Source organism: Zingiber officinale, chromosome 4B, assembly GCF_018446385.1.
Source record: "Zingiber officinale cultivar Zhangliang chromosome 4B, Zo_v1.1, whole genome shotgun sequence".
Lineage (NCBI taxonomy): Eukaryota > Viridiplantae > Streptophyta > Magnoliopsida > Zingiberales > Zingiberaceae > Zingiber > Zingiber officinale.
Window position 1 is genome coordinate 137356889 of NC_055993.1, and position 15368 is coordinate 137372256.

A 15368-nucleotide genomic window follows, 5' to 3' on the forward strand; every position below is an offset into this window, starting at 1 on the left:
CAGCCTCGGAGAGCGATGCCGATCGGGAGTCAGTTGTTGTCGCCTGTCGGCCTGCGTCCGATAGGCTTCATGAGTTCTCTGTCGCCTGTCGACTGAGGGAGACGGTCGGCCGCCATTCCGGGGAACGGGATGAGCCACGAAGGGAAGACTTCGACAATCCCTTGTGTTGTGCGTATCCATCCGGTGGAAGGAGCAGAACATCGGGGTCCATTTCTTCTTTGGCTTGGGCCGAGCGGCAGCTACCTCTTGCACGTGAGACCTGGCATGGGGGGAGCGGATTGCTTCGGCCTTCGGTCCTCTGGGCGGCTGATGAGCGGCGTGCTGTTTTCGCTCGGCAGGAGGAGCCCGCTCGGTTGGAGTTTCTTTTTTCCTGGCCGCTTGCGCTTCCTCCACGTTGATATATTCGTTGGCCCGGTGTAGCATGTGATCATAGTCTCGGGGCGGCTTCCGAATGAGTGATCGGAAGAAATCCCCATCCACGAGGCCTTGTGTGTAGGCGTTCATCATGGTCTCCGAGGTGGCCGTTGGAATATCCATTGCCACCTTGTTGAACCGCTGGATGTAAGCTCGGAGCGATTCACGGGCTTCTTGTTTGATGGCGAACAGACTAATGCTGGTTTTTTGATAGCGCCGACTGCTTGCGAAGTGGTGGAGGAAGGCCGTCCGGAAGTCCTTGAAGCTTTTGATGGATCCGTCCGGCAGCCTTCGAAACCAACGTGGAGCCGATCCGGATAGGGTGGTGAGAAAAACCCGACACTTCACCCCATCTGTGTATTGATGCAGGGTTGCCGTGTTATCAAACTTGCCCAAATGATCGTCCGGATCGGTGGTTCCATTGTATTCGTCGATCGTCGGAGGCACGTAGTGCTTGGGCAGAGGGTCTCGTAGAATAGCCTCTGAAAATTGGCGGTTAGTCCGCTTGGGTGATGAGTCCGCTCGAGGGGTTTTTCCTTTTCTGTCATCTCGTCTCGGCATTTCATCCAAAGAAGATCCCCGATCTCTATGAGCTGCTGCGGCTTCGGGAGTGCGGAATAGGGCCCGATGAAATGCAACGGTGGCCTGTGGTGCTTCCGCTCGGCCACCAGATGCTGACGTTGCTTGCTGCTCCGGCCGCTAGGCTGTTGCTTTCTATTTTTGCTCCACAAGCTTGGCGGCCCTCAACTCGATCAGAGCGTTGAGTTCCTCCGTTGAAAGCGTCACCGTGTGTTGTCGTCCAGCCTCGTCCATTGTTTCCGTTCGGATGCAGGAGCGTTCCCACAGACGGCGCCAATTTGATCCTGTCCGAATGCCGAATCAACGGACGCTGGGCACGTGGCGCTCCTCGACTGCTGACGTGGATCTTCGACTAGTTGCACGAACCTCCGGCGAACCTGCACAGAAGCCGGGCCGGGAAGGGGTTCCCGGCGGCGACCCTCTGACGCTCAAGTCAGGCAAGCAAGTAGTGAAAAAAGTGGCTCCAAAGGTGTCTCACGCGTACCTCCGGCGAAGTATGAGGCTCTTTATATAGAGCGGTGAAAGAGCTCCTACACGTCCACCGAGGCGCATACGTGTCCGCAACCCATACCTCGGTATGTGTCTGTCAGAACTGCTACAGTCCAAGTACGTCTTCGATGGGACAACAGAACACCTCGTTGTCAGACTTGGAGCATGGCCTAGCCATAGGACTTGACAGCTGTCATAAGATGTTCTTGTCCCTCTCTACCGATTACAGGCCAGGGCGTCCGGCAAGTCGGCTGGACGGGGAGTCCATCCGGCCAGCCCTCATCTTAAGCGCTGGCCGGACGGCACTCACATCCCGTCCGGCCTGCCGTTGGCATCGATATGCTGGGGATATTTTCGGTAGGGTGCCATGTAGGGACTGTTTAGCAGTGTTACTGTTGGTTGCTACTCGGAAAGCCTATAGGTTCCACTGTACAAAAATTTTGTACAAAGATCTGAACCTTTTCCTAGCTACCATGTGTTCTTTTAAATTAAATTTTGGATCTCCTGCGGAACTTAACACGTTTGATCCAAAACTTAATCTATTTGTTCTTTTAGGTTTTGACTTGGATCTCCTGCGGAACTTAACACGTTCGACCCAAGTCTCCTTAAGTTATTAATTCCATTAAATATTAATTTCCATAAAAGGTTCCCAGTACTGACGTGGCGAGGCACATGGCCTTCTTGGATATGGGAGCAACCACCACCGACTAGACAAAACCTTTAATAGAAAGCTAATATTTAATTTCCTAAAATAACTTTAGGTTAACCAAAGAGAACAATCAAATCACAAGGAAAAGAAAGAAACAAAAGAACACAACTTGAAAAACATATTCGAAATACTAGAGCGTAAGCCTCTTGTATTTGGTATTATTTCCATAAATAACTAGCATGATGCGGAAATAGAAATTACTAGTTATACCTTGTAGAAAACCTCTTGATCTTCTACCGTATTCCTCTTCTAACCTCGGACGTTGTGTGGGCAACGATCTACCAAGATGAGAAACCACCAACCACCTTCTTCTTCTCCAAGCAAGGTTCGGCCACAAAGGAAGAACTTTACCAAAGAAGAAAATCAAAATACTAACCAAGCTCCAAGAGATGCTAGCTTTCTCTTCTTCTTCTTCTTCTCCAAGTAGTATCCGCCACCACAAGAACTCCAAGAGAGATGAAGTATTCGGCCACCACAAGAGGAAGAGAGGGAGAGGGTAATGGCCGGCCACAACACCAAGGAGAAAAGGAGAGAAAACAATAGAGGTTGTGTCTTGTGAAGGCACCCTCACCCCTTCTTTTATATTCCTTGGCCTAGGCAAATTAGGAAATTTAATTACAATAAAATTTCCTTAATTTCCTTGACATGATTTATTTGAGAAAAATAAAATAAAATTTCTCAAATAAACTCTAATGGTCAGCCACATCAAGAGGAAGCAAATTGGACAAGTTTTAATCAACAATTAAAACTTTCCTTATTTGTTCGGAAATTTTAAAAATAAAATTTCTCTTTAAAAATCTCTTCATGGTTAATAAAAGGAAATATCTATAATTTTAATTTTATTAACATGTGAATAATTTTAAAGAGAAAATAAAAACTCTCAATCTACAAATAAGGAAAGAGATCTAATCTCTTTCTTTAATCTTTGTAAATCTTTTACAAGAGAGATATTTTAATTTTAATTCTCTTTAAATTATATCTTCCACATAATAATAAAATCTAAAATTAAATTTCTTTTTATTTAATTATGGCCGGCCCTACTAGCTTGGGTTCAAGCTAGGGCCGACCACCTTAAGGCCGGCCCTAGCTTGGTTCCCAAGCTAACTTGGCCGGCCCCTTTAGGTGGGTATAGAAGGTGGGTATATGTGGGTATAGTACTCTATAAATAAGAGGCTACGATAGGGACCGAGAGGAGGAATTGGTTTGGTCTCCGATAAAATTAAGCATCCCATGTTCGCCCGAACACACAACTTAATTTTATCGGTGATAATTCATTCCACTAGAGAACTATCATTGAACTACCGCACCAATCCCAAATTACATTTTGGGCTCCTTCTTATTATGAGTGTGTTAGTCTCCTGTGTTTAAGATATCGAATGTCCACTAATTAAGTGAGTTCGACAACTCATTTAATTAATATCTAAGTCCAAGAGTAGTACCACTCAACCTTATTATCATGTCGGACTAAGTCCACCGCAGGGTTTAACATGACAATCTTTATGAGCTCCTCTTGAGGACATTATCAACCTAGTATCACTAGGACACGGTTTCCTTCTATAATCAACAACACACACTATGGGTGATACCATTTCCCAATTTATCGGGTTTATTGATTCATCGAACTAAATCTCACCCATTGATAAATTAAAGAAATAAATATCAAACATATGTGCTTGTTATTATATTAGGATTAAGAGCACACACTTCCATAATAACTGAGGTCTTTGTTCCTTTATAAAGTCAGTATAAAAGGAACGACCTCAAATGGTCCTACTCAATACACTCTGAGTGTACTAGTGTAATTATATAGTCAAGATAAACTAATACCTAATTACACTACGACCTTCTAATGGTTTGTTCCTTTCCATTCTGGTCGTGAGCTACTTTTTATAATTTATAAGGTACTGATAACATCATCTTCTGTATGTGACACCACATACTATGTTATCTACAATATAAATTAAATGAACAAATGTAGATAATTAGACCAAATGTGATTCTTTATTCATAATGAATGTTTACAAAGCTTAGGCTTTCAGTATACACTCCAACAATCTCCCACTTATACTAATGACTAAGCTGCCATATCTTCTACCATACATCTGATTCCCATTCCCTCCACATGCCGATCGAAAGCTTTCGCCGGAAGGGCCTTAGTGAAAGGATCTGCCAGGTTATCCGCTGATGCAATCTTGGCGATGACAACTTCTCCTCGCTTCACGATATCTCGTATCAGGTGGTACTTGCGCTCTATATGTTTACTCGCCTTATGAGCTCGTGGTTCCTTCGAGTTTGCAACTGCACCGCTATTATCACAATAAATTGTGATGATCTTGGGCAAACCAGGAATCACATCTAAGTCCATTAGAAAGTTCTGAGCCATACTGCTTCTTTAGCTGCCTTAGAGGCTGCTACATACTCAGCTTCCATGGTTGAGTCCGAAACTTCTTCTTAACACTCCTCCATGAAATGGCTCCACCTCTAAAGTAAACACATAGCACGATGTAGACTTACTATTGTCCCTATCGATTGAAAATCAATCCGTGTAACCCATGGGGAGCAAATCATCGCTTGGTAAACTAGCATATAATCCCTAGTCCTTCTCGGTACTTTAATATATGCTTTACATGTCTGGGTTACTCGAGTCACGACAATGCCTACGGAAAAGCAGATATCGGTCTCGTACATAGCATTGCATACATTAGGCTTCCTACAGCATAAGGAACCGCTTTCATGTCCTCTATCTCTTTTGATGTCTTTGGAGACATCTCTTTAGATAGAGCTACTCCATGTCTAAAAGGTAAGAAACCTTTCTTGGAGTCTTGCATGCTAAAACGAGCAAGGATTGTATCTATATATGAAGCTTGGGATAGACACAACATTCTTTTCTTGCGATCCCTTATAACTTTGATCCCAAGAATGTGCGCACATTCTCCTAAGTCCTTCATATCAAATTGTTTGGACAACCATACCCTTACGTCTGATAATACCTTGACATTGTTGCCAATTAACAAAATATCATCTACGCATAGTACAAGAAATACCACCACGTTTCCGTTACACTTCTTATATACACAAGACTCATCCGGACTTTGAATAAATCCATATGACTGGATTACTTCATTAAACCGGATGTTCCAAGACTGAAGCTTGCTTTAGTCTATAAATGGACCGATTGAGCTTGCATACTAGATGCTCTTTGCCTTTTCAATAAATCCTTCCGGTTGCTTCATATGGATGTTCTCTTCAAGACTTCCATTAAGGAAAAGTCTTGACATCCATTTGCCAAATCTCATAATCCATATGAGCGAATGGATAAGAGTATCCGGATAGACTTAAGCATGGCTCGTGAAAAGGTTTCCTCATAATCGATTCCCTCTTTACGAGTGTACCCTTTTTCAACAAGCCTAGCTTTGAAGGTTTCTACCTTCCGTCATCCCTCTTTTCCTTTTGTAGATCCACTTGCATCCAACGGCTTTTACACCATCGGTGGTTCTACAAGCTCCGACCTTATTAGAGTACATGGACTCTATTTGAATTCATTGCCTTTTGCCAAGATCTGCATCTATATCTTGGAGTGCTTCGTCATATGATCGGGGATCAGGTTCATGTTTACCGGGATCAAGTCAAGACTCTCCCAAAAATATGAATCTTTCAGGGTACAACCCTCCCACTACGACGAGGCATGCGTGGTTGTGTATCATGTGTGACACGTGTTGCGGTCTCTTGTGGTACTTCATCTTGTCTTGTTGGTACTGAGTAGACATGTTCTCTAAGTTCTTCTAAAATAACTTTACTATCGGGCTTGTGATCCATTATATAGTCTTCTTCTAAAAAGCGGGCATTGGTGCTAACAATGACCTTCCGGTCTTAGGACTATAAAATAAACCACCTTTCGTTCCTTTGGGATATCCTACAAACACGCCAACTTCTGTACGAGATTCTAACTTATCAAGATCTGGTTTCAGCACATGTGCTGGACTATCCCATATCTGAATATGTCTTAGACTGGGTTTTCGCCCATTCCACAATTCTATGGGAGTAGAAGAAACCGATTTAGAAGGTACTAAGTTCGGAATACTTCGTTTCAGAGCATATCCCCAAAACGAATTTGTAATTCTGAATAACTCATCATTGATCTAACCATCTCCATAAGAGTCCTATTCCTTCGCTCTGCTACACCATTCGTGATCTGTAGTGACAATTGGGATTGAATCCCGACCTCGATAAGTAATTCCTAAACTCTCCTAAGAGGTATTCGCCACCACCATCCGATCGTAGTGTCTTGATACTTTACCTAGTCGTTTCTCCACATCACCTTGTATTCTTTGAACTTATCAAAGCACTCGGACTTGCGGCGCATTAGGTAAATGTATCCATATCTTGAATAATCGTCTATGAAAGAGACAAAATATTCAAAACCTCCTCTTGCCTGGACAGACATAGGACCACACAAATCAGAGTGAACCAACTCTAACACTTCTTTGGCTCTATACCCCTTGGCCTTGAACGGCCTCTTGGTCATTTTACCTTCTAAGCAAGATTCACAAGTTGGAAAATTTTCCAACTCTAATGAACTTAAAAGTCCATCGGCTATAAGCCTCTGAATCCTACTTAAGTTAATATGACCAAGCCTTAGATGCCAAAGATATGCTTGGTTCATTTCTGAAGGTTCTTTTCTCTTATTAGAATTAGAAGATGAATTATAAATTTCCATGTTTGCTTTGTGGAAGAATTTGGATTTAAAATATACAAATTGCCAACTAATGCACCAGAACAGATAATCACTTTATTTCTTTTAATAACTACATCGTTACTGAAAGAAACTGAATATCCATCTAAAAACAGTTTAGAAACTGAAATTAAATTCTTTCTAAAACTGGTACATAAAGACAATTTCTTAAAACCAAATTTCTATTTCTACTAAAAGATAAGTAGACGTCTCCCCTGCAACAAATGCCACCTTAGTAGCATTGCCATGTAGACTGTCTCCCTTCAGATAGTCGTCGGGTTTCTGGAACCCCTGCAAGGAATTGCAGACATGATCCGTTCCAACAGCTTCACACAGTGTCTGGTAGATAACACCGCTAAACATGTTTCAACAACTAGAGTATGAGATATACCTTTGTTTTGGTTCTTACGAGGACGGTCCGCCTTCCAATGTCCTGCCTGCTTGCAGATGAAGCACTTGCCCTTGGCTTCTTCATTCCAGCTTTAAATCCGTACTCGAGATTTATTCACTTTCTTTCTTGAACCAGTTTGTTTCTTCTTCTTCTTACCTTCGGTTTAGAAGTAGAACCATTTTCAACATAGTGAATTTGAGCATTGTGACGAAATAACCCTTCGGCTGCTTCAGTAGTTTCCCTAATGAATAAATCCTTTTATTCATATTATAGTTCAAGCGGATCTGCTCAAAACTTCTAGGTAGGGTTTGGAGGATCATATCGATCTGGGTTTCCCATCAATTTCTCCTCCAAGGATCTCAGATTTCGTTCGGATAAGCCATCATGTTTAGGATATGATCTCTTACAGGAGTACCCTTGCATGGTGGTGTCATTATCTTTCTCATAGCTTCTTGTCTAGAAGCCCTATCCCGATGACCAAAGAGTTCCTTGAGATTGTTCATAATATCATAAGTTGTTGGTATTTATCTTTGATGTTGCAATACATTTGACATTGAAGCCAAATGTAACACCGCGCCATCTCATCCGCTTTTACCCATTTCCTATGATATTCAATCTCCTCTTGGGTAGATTCACCGATGGGTGCATCAGGACAATGCTCAATCAGACAAATTTATAGCTTTCAGCAATAAGAACAATATCCGTGTTTCTTTTCCAATCTATGTAATTTGGTCCAGTAAGTCTATTTTGTTGAAGTATGATGGACAATGGGTTGAAAGTCATCCTAAGAATCACAAATAACTTTTGGTCAGAACTCTAAATTTAGAATAATATTGATTCCTCAAACAATACTATTTTAAATTAACCAACACCTTAAAACACCGTGAATTTTGTATGCCACGTTAGTGTGGACGTATACAAATTCAACATTTGTAAAAGGATGGTTTTAACCCATTAATTTTATTATCTTGTCAACCTAACTTTTGACAAATAAAATTAATAGTTGGTATTATTTGGTCACACAAATAATAGCGGTGACTCCGTTTGGGAGGATACTATTAGATGTGTCTAAGTGTACACCATTACTTGACACTAAGTCCATTAATAAGATTATGCCCCTTCCGTTGGGGAAGATCACACGCTCTTAATTAACTTCCTATAGTCATCCAAAAATGGAAGTCTGTTCTAGTGATCCGCAAACAAGCTCATCCGTTATGGAGGAAGGCACTCAGAGCCAACGCGCAAGCTTGTTTGCATCACTTACAAACCAGTAATGGAGACCATGGGATTTACTTAAAAATCCCTCTCCCACTTAGTTATTTATAAATGAGGAATTTTAACTATGCTAGCCTACTAAACTTGTAAACTAACATGCACACACAGCACAATATAAAAGCAATAAATAGAAAATCTAATTTTCAACTATTATGACTTTTATCTTTAATTGTCCTCCGTGTGTTGTCATCCGAAGCTGCTGCCATATTTGGCCACCGCCACCGGTTCTAACTGTCGCATCCATCTTGCTCCGAGTTCCACTGCGCCTCTGGTCCTTTGAAGGTTCCACGCTTTGCAAGATTCGATCCGCGACATAAATAGAATTTTACATTTTGATCCTATATTCCATAAAAGGAATGTACATGTATCTAGATCAAAAATAAAATCCTAATAAAACTAAATACAGCTCCTGCTGTATTTTAATACAATCATGCACACACATATAAATTGCCCTTGACATGTCCAAGGGTCCAATCACACACATAATTAACTAAAAGCCATAATAGTTGGATCCTGCATCCATAGAGTTAGCACATCCTACTATTAACCTGCCTAAATTATGTATGACATGTGCATAATTAAACTAAATACCAAATACACAGAGGTAAAACCCTAGCTCTGATACCAATTGTTGGTTGCTACTCGGAAAGCCTATAGGTTCCACTGTACAAAAATTTTGTACAAAGATCTGAACCTTTTCCTAGCTACCATGTGTTCTTTTAAATTAAATTTTGGATCTCCTGCGGAACTTAACACGTTTGATCCAAAACTTAATCTATTTGTTCTTTTAGGTTTTGACTTGGATCTCCTGCGGAACTTAACACGTTCGACCCAAGTCTCCTTAAGTTATTAATTTCATTAAATATTAATTTCCATAAAAGGTTCCCAGTACTGACGTGGCGAGGCACATGGCCTTATTGGATATGGGAGCAACCACCACCGACTAGACAAAACCTTTAATAGAAAGCTAATATTTAATTTCCTAAAATAACTTTAGGTTAACCAAAGAGAACAATCAAATCACAAGGAAAAGAAAGAAACAAAAGAACACAACTTCGAAAAAACATATTCGAAATACTAGAGCGTAAGCCTCTTGTATTTGGTATTATTTCCATAAATAACTAGCATGATGCGGAAATAGAAATTACTAGTTATACCTTGTAGAAAACCTCTTGATCTTCTACCGTATTCCTCTTCTAACCTCGGACGTTGTGTGGGCAACGATCTACCAAGATGAGAAACCACCAACCACCTTCTTCTTCTCCAAGCAAGGTTCGACCACAAAGGAAGAACTTTACCAAAGAAGAAAATCAAAATACTAACCAAGCTCCAAGAGATGCTAGCTTTCTCTCCTTCTTCTTCTTCTTCTCCAAGTAGTATCCGGCCACCACAAGAACTCCAAGAGAGATGAAGAGGTTCGGCCACCACAAGAGGAAGAGAGGGAGAGGGTAATGGCCGGCCACAACACCAAGGAGAAAGGGAGAGAAAACAATAAAGGTTGTGTCTTGTGAAGGCCCCATCACACCTTCTTTTATATTCCTTGGCCTAGGCAAATTAGGAAATTTAATTACAATAAAATTTCCTTAATTTCCTTGACATGATTTATTTGAGAAAAATAAAATAAAATTTCCCAAATAAACTCTAATGGCCGGCCACATCAAGAGGAAGCAAATTGGACAAGTTTTAATCAACAATTAAAACTTTCCTTATTTGTTCCGGAAATTTTAAAAATAAAATTTCTCTTTAAAATCTCTTCATGGTTAATAAAAGGAAATATCTATAATTTTAATTTTATTAACATGTGAATAATTTTAAAGAGAAAATAAAAAACTCTCCAATCTACAAATAAGGAAAGAGATCTAATCTCTTTCTTTAATCTTTTGTAAATCTTTTACAAGAGAGATATTTTAATTTTAATTCTCTTTAAATTATATCTTCCACATAATAATAAAATCTAAAATTAAATTTCTTTTTTATTTAATTATGGCCGGCCCTACTAGCTTGGGTTCAAGCTAGGGCCGGTCACCTTAAACCCAAGCTTAGGCCGGCCCTAGCTTGGTTCCCAAGCTAGCTTGGCCGGCCCCCTTTAGGTGGGTATAGAAGGTGGGTATATGTGGGTATAGTACTCTATAAATAAGAGGCTACGATAGGGACCGAGAGGAGGAATTGGTTTTGGTCTCCCGATAAAATTAAGCATCCCGTGTTCACCCCGAACACACAACTTAATTTTATCAATGATAATTCATTCCACTAGAGAACTATCATTGAACTACCGCACCAATCCCAAATTACATTTTGGGCTCCTTCTTATTATGAGTGTGTTAGTCTCCGTGTTTAAGATATCGAATGTCCACTAATTAAGTGAGTTACTGACAACTCATTTAATTAATATCTAAGTCCAAGAGTAGGACCACTCAACCTTATTATCATGTCGGACTAAGTCCACCTGCATTGTTTAACATGACAATCTTTATGAGCTCCTCTTGAGGACATTATCAACCTAGTATCACTAGGACACAGTTTCCTTCTATAATCAACAACACACACTATGAGTGATACCATTTCCCAATTTATCGGGTTTATTGATTCATCGAACTAAATCTCACCCATTGATAAATTAAAGAAATAAATATCAAACATATGTGCTTGTTATTATATTAGGATTAAGAGCACACACTTCCATAATAACTGAGGTCTTTGTTCCTTTATAAAGTCAGTATAAAAGGAACGACCTCAAATGGTCCTACTCAATACACTATGAGTGTACTAGTGTAATTATATAGTCAAGATAAACTAATACCTAATTACACTACGACCTTCTAATGGTTTGTTCCTTTCCATTCTGGTCGTGAGCTACTGTTTATAATTTATAAGGTACTGATAACATCATCTTCTGTATGTGACACCACATACTATGTTATCTACAATATAAATTAAATGAACAACTACAAACAAATGTAGATAATTAGACCAAATGTGATTCTTTATTCATAATGAATGTTTACAAAGCTTAGGCTTTCAGTATATACTCCAACAGTTACCTTCTCTTAAGCCTTCCGCTCGGCTCTTGCTACTGTTCAATTGAGCGTCGGAACTCCGACTTCTGTCAGGGCGACTTTTGCCATCGGCTATTCACCGGTCGGCCGGCCGGGAGGTCGGCCCCTCCTTCTCCGATCGGCCACCTGGCCTTTTGACTCCCGCGTGACTTTGACCCCTCAGAATGGGGGTCCCTTATTGTAACCGCCGGATCACCTAGCTTCATTCACTAGAGTTTTTCCGTTGCTTAACTTTCAGTTAGGACTTTTTATTGTCTAACTTCCAGTTAGAATTTTCCATTGCATAACCTCCAGTTAAAATTTTTTTAGACAAGTATCCGGTCCTTTCTTAACCTACTTGACTGCTGTCTCATATATTGTCAAACTTCAAAACTTAAGCTTAACCAACTCGAGCTTAGTCAAACAATCAACCTTGACCCGAGGATAGTTAAATCAGCATTCTTCACTTGGGCTCAACTCTCTCAGGCTCAAGCACTCTTGATGCTCGAGCATTCAGAATGCTCGGTAATTGAGCCACTCGTACACAGGTAGCTTGGTCACTACTCAATACTCGGACACTCACCCACTCAATCTTCTTAAACATCTCAATCATCCTTGACAATTCATCCTTCCCAATTTGGCACATGAGAACGTAAAATCATCCCGACATATAAAGATAAGTGAATTTTGTATTCGATAATTTTATTATGCAATTTTATTACTCGATCTATGGTAAAAGATTGTCTAACAAGACGTCTAGAGATTTTAGATAAAAACGTTTTTCCTATATAGGATATTACTAGAGATTAATAAACTTATTAACGGGGCCTTTAGTTCTTTTTGTCATTAAAAAATTTGAACCCATGCATCACATCATTTAGGTCGAGACAATAACATTCCATCCTAAAACACTCTCAAAAGTATAAGATCATAAGGAGATATTGAATATGTATTATTATCTAATGGCATATCGATTTGGCATTTATAAATAACATAAATATAATAAATATTGCAAACTATAAATGTATATTATACAACAAATTGTAATTTGGAGTAAAATAATCAATGTTATAATGTTTCACTTTTGTTATGCACGTAATCAGTTCCTAATACAAGTTGGCCATGATATGAGTCAGATTTTAATATTTAAATAATATATTTGATAATGTTTCAAGTTATTTTCCTCCATTTGAAAAATATTTTTAAAAAAATCCTTCTTTTCAAACAGCACGTTAGCGTTTGTGCACGTATATATTTTAATTCATGAACATAAATTCATTCCAACAAAGTATATATATATATACACGGAATTGATATATAAGGCCAAAGTCTATTTTTTTTTCAATATCTTTCATCTACATGCTGTTAGTGAGAGTTTAGAATCGATCATGTAATGATTATTGTATGGACTCGATATATCATATTCCTATATATATTTATAAAGGTATTTTTTTATGGTTATTATACTTACTTGTATTGGTACAAAATAACTGAGTATAATAGCGTCCTTGAGTAGAAGGTTCTTATCTATATCAATCGATTAATTGAATTGATAATGAGATGATATAGAGAACACTACTCTTAATCATTCCTAGTCAAGTATTAACATTCAGGGACAATGTTAATGCGATGAGACTAGCATGTAGGTTAACTCGATGACTTGATCTCACAAGTCATGGATATTAGATATCAAGTTGACACATGGGTATGCATTGGAGAATGTATACTGAATGACCCGCCATGAGAAAGTATCATGAATCATTATATGAGTGTCATATACTTTCTCATATGACTATTAGTATGACTATCAGTTCTTGGACCTGAAGTCACCATGATTCCCTACATAAGGAGTTGCATACTTTGACTTCGTCAAACGTCACCCGTAAATGGGTGGACTATAAATGCGACTACTGGGCATGTAACAAATTATACGGAGGGATGTGAGTGATGTAGAAGAGATCTATCCCTCCTATATGACGGGAGTGATATCATGATTCTTGATAGAGTGAGACCACTAAGTGCATGACCATGCCTAAATAAGTTAATATGAGATATTAAGCTCATTTGATCAGAGTGAGTCTGCTTGGAGTTCAAGACATAGATTGATTAGAGGATGACACGGTCTGTGCATCAATTGATCAATTTAGATGTCAAGAATAGAAGGACATTGTCACATATTGTGAGAGTCACAATGGTGATATTGGATCTCAACATTCTTGTAACTTGGGTAGTAATGATGTGTTGCTAGATACCGCTCATTGCTTATGTTTCTAAATGAGTTTAGGAGCATTGCCAACGTTACAAGAACCTATATGGTCACACACAAAGGGCAGTTAGATGGAGATTAGGTTCATATGATGGACCAAGATGATTAGGTTCATGTGATGAACCAAATTGGATTAAGAGTAATCCAAATTAGACTAATTGAATTGGACTCAATTTAATTTATGTGACGAATGAGTCTAATTTAGACTATGATTTATTGAGTCAATTTAAATCAATAAATAGAGATTCATTAAATTAAATTGACTCGAATCAAAGAGTAGATTTGATCAACCATGGGAGATAAGAGGTCAAGTTTGACTTGACTTGAGAGGGAAGATGAAGGGTTAAGTTTGACTTGACCAAATGCCACCTCATTGTGAATTGGCATGGGCCGGCCAATGATGATGTTCCACATCATCAAGGCTACATCATTGTGTGCCACCTCATAAGGAAGACCAAGAGCCATGACTCTTGGTATTACATGGAGGTATAAAACCTCTATTAAGTGGTCAGTCATAGTAATGAAGAATAAGTGTGTGTTTATTCAAGGCTTCTTCTTCTTCCTCTCTTGCTTTCTCTCATTCTCCTCCATTGCCGAGACCTCTCAAGAGTGCTAGCACACTCTAAGTGGTTCTCTCAACCTTTTGTCCGTGTGGATATGTGTAGAGGAGTGTACACTTGACACTCTACGAGATCCGACAACCATTTGGACGAGCGAGTTAAGCGAAGGGCATCGCTACAAGGGTAATACTTTCTTTTCATATAGATCTAAGGTAGATCTAGTGTAGACAAACATGTACATGAATATTTTTATTTATCTTCGCACGGATCCGTGGCTAGCTTCAAGGTTTCCTCAACACAAAAAGTGATTTTTGTGGCTCGAAAGATCTAACACATGCAACAACCTTTCTCTCTTTCATCTTAAATTAAAATAAACAACATTTCTTTCTCATATAATTACATACATTAATCACTGTGATCCTTATTTTTAAAGGTGGTATAACTGCTACAATATTATAGTAGCTATTATACAATAAGTGTTATACGTTGTAACAGCTACTGTGTAGTAGCTACTATATAACGTTTAGCAGTTATTGTATAGCTATTGCGTTGTAATAGCTATTGTATCGTTGCAGCAGCTACTATATCGTAGTAACAACTATTATACTGTTGTAACAACTACTATAACGTTATAACAGGTATTGTACCGTGTATTATAGTTACTGTACCGTTGTTGCAGTTAGTATATAATAACTGCCATAGTTTTGTAGAATCAATACCACGGTGATTGTTACATATAATAATAATAAAAAGATTTAAGAGGAAAGAGAGAGAAAGTTTTATATGCAGATGAGAAAGAGATTTAGTCCAACAAGAAGCGTCAAGTAACATATCATTTTTCTCTCTATATATAAAATTTGATAACATCTAAATGAATCAAATTAAATTAAACTTAAACTAAACCCAACTTATAAAAAG